Source organism: Rhinopithecus bieti, unplaced genomic scaffold (assembly GCF_001698545.2).
Source record: "Rhinopithecus bieti isolate Rb0 unplaced genomic scaffold, ASM169854v2 scaffold_4698, whole genome shotgun sequence".
Lineage (NCBI taxonomy): Eukaryota > Metazoa > Chordata > Mammalia > Primates > Cercopithecidae > Rhinopithecus > Rhinopithecus bieti.
The window spans coordinates 1446391-1449497 of NW_016804634.1; positions in this window are offsets into that span (position 1 = coordinate 1446391).

The window sequence follows — 3107 nt, forward strand, 5'->3', positions numbered from 1 at the left end:
TTTTCTCTTATAGTCTATTAATTTTAAAATACAGACTGAAAACTATAAGCAGGTTTATGTTTTATATTTTCATAACTTACGAATATGTTCTGTTCTATTCATCATTTTGATTTGAAACCTTTATTTGTGTTTTAACTATCAATTTTTTTTCTGATGCTTTCTTCATATAACCTCTTTCCAAATTATAAGACACAAATTTATATTATTGTAATTACAAAATTATTTCACAAATGCATGCTCATTGTAAACACTCTGAATATTAAGAAGTTAGTAAAATAATAAATAAAAGTTTTTTTTTGTTTTGTTTTGTTTTGTTTTTTTTTGAGACAAGGCTGCAGTGAACTAGGCTGGCACCACTGCATTCCAACTTCACTGTGCCACACAGGTTGGAATGCAGTGGTGCAAACACAGTTCACTGCAACCTTGACCTCCTGAGCTCAAGTGAGCCTCCTGCCTCAGCCTCCCAAGTAGCTGGGACCACAGATGCATGCCACTATGCCTGGCTAATTTTTAAATTTTTTGTAGAGACAGGGTTTCACCATGTTGCCTAGGCTGGTCTTGAACTCCTGGGCTCAAGCAATCCTACTGCCTCAGCCTCCCAAAGTTTGGGATTACAGGTATGAGCCACTGTGCCTGGCCCAAAAGTCCATTTTTAATCCTTTTTATCCTCATTAAGTAACCACGTTGAATTTTAAGGCTTACATATATTTTCATGTGTGTTTTATATATTTAATTTACATGCATGCACATACATTTTTATATAAATGGACTTACACTGTACTTAAGATTTTACAACTATAAATATGTTTTGAAGATTCTATATTATTGTATGGATACATAATTTATTTTTAAAACCATTGACTAGTATTAGGTTATAGTTACAGTATAGGTGTAAATGTAATATTTATTTTCAATTACTTCATCATAGACATTTAAACTTTTGATAGTTACTAAATTGCCCTCTCCAAATCTGTGTCAATTAGTATTTCCATTCTCCAGTATATAAAAATGCAAATTTTTTCATCAATTACCACACCAAATAATATTAATCTTTTATATTTTCTCTAAACTCATAAGCAAAAAATGATTATGTTTTGTTTTACTTCTTAAGTTTTATTGCTAATAGTGCAGATATTTTATATGTCATTTATATGACCCATATATGTCTGAGCTGCTTATTCACATACATTTAAACATACATTTTAAAACCATTAAAATTAATCTATCTATATGTATATAATTTCACCCTCTAAACAAGACAATACTTAGTGTACCTTTACTCCTTCTGTTCCTTAATTTAATTTCTATTAAGAAAGAAGTTTTCTTAAAATATAGGTAAATTTTTCCTTGGGAAAAGATTTATGACAATGTTTAAGATATAGTAACTACTCAATCAATTATTGTGGCTTCAATGATCAATCAGCAACTTGTAAGTTAATGCTTTAGATAATATACTATATCTATGCACACAATTAAACCAATTAGAATACCATTCACTGACTTAACTTTAAATTTTGCATTTTATTAATCTAAAAGTTTTCCTCATCTGAGAAGAGAAAGTAGAAATGCAGGCTAGGATACAAGACGATGTTGAGAAGTGAAGGAAGAAAAAGGCAATGGAGAAAGAAGAATTAAAGGGAACAGAAGGGAAAGGGAGAATAAGGTGAACAAAATATTGAAGGAAGATAGAACATACTTATTGTTTCCTTAAAATTAGGTTAAGAATTGGAAAATGTGGTGCAAAATGTGTTTTGACTGAGGTTGGATTCTGTGGTAGATTTTATTTTCCAAATATGGCTCCCAAAATATTTGCAGTTCCACTTGCTCTTCTAGAACCTCTCAACTCCCTACTAAGAGGTAGATTCTGTTTTCCCTCCCCTTGAAATGGAGCATGTCTTTGTGACTGCCTCAATGAATAGAATACAGCAGAAGTAACAAGGTGTGACTTGCAATGCTAGGTTGAAAAAGGTAATTTAACTTCTGCTTGGTCTCTCTCAGGAACTTCAAGTCAGTAAGTAAGAAATCAGGATACCCTGAAGCCATCATCCCTAAATACCACATTGAATTAGAAGAAGATAACCAAGGAATCTTAGCTATTTTAGACCCCAGAAAACGGACATATCAGTGGGTGATCTTAAATAAAGCTACCCTAGCTGAAGTTGAGTGGAACAAAACTGCTTTCTCCACAGATTTCTGCTGAAATTACAGATTATGAGTAAATTAAATGGTGCTAAGTCAGTAAATTTAAGGGTGGCTTGTCATGTAGAAATGCATAAAACAAATAGATATCATAGGCCAGATGTGAGATATTGCTATAACAACAACAAGAACAAAAAACCCTAAAACATGTGGGAGGGACTTTGGAACAATGCAGTGGTTAGAAGCTAGAAGAAACTTAAGGAAAGCGCTATTGAAAGAGTAAAAGGCCACCAGGGAATGGTTAGCAGAAAGCTAACCAACAAGATGGCTATCAGTGAGAGTCTAAAGAAGAATGAGAAAAATATCATCCAAAACCTAGCAAAAGCACTTCTGTGATTATGTAGTGACAGAAAATTTAGCAACACCATCACCTGAGGAAATATTGCAGATAGAAAAAATACCTAACGAACTGTATGGTTTATCTAAGGAGATTTCCTAGCAGAGTGTCAATGAGATCCTTGGGTTCAACTAAGTGCCTATAGGTAAAATGTGAGAAAGTAATTTTCAACCCAGAATTTCATATCCAGCCAAACTAAGTTTCATAAGTGAAGGAGAAATAAATTCCTTTACAGACAAGCAAATGCTGAGTGATTTTGTCACCACCAGGCCTGCCCTACAAGAGCTCCTCAAGGAAGCACTAAACATGGAGTGAAATAACCAGTACCAGCCACTGCAAAAACATGCCAAATTGTAAAAACCATCAATGCTAGGAAGAAACTGCATCAAGTAACGAGCAAAATAACCAGCTAACATCACAATGACAAGATCAGGTTCACACATAACAATATTAACCTTGAATGTAAATGGGCTAAATGCTCCAATTAAAAGACACAGACTGGCAAATTGGATAAAGAGTCAAGACCCATCAGTTTGCTGTATTCAGGAGACCCATCTCACATGCAGAGACA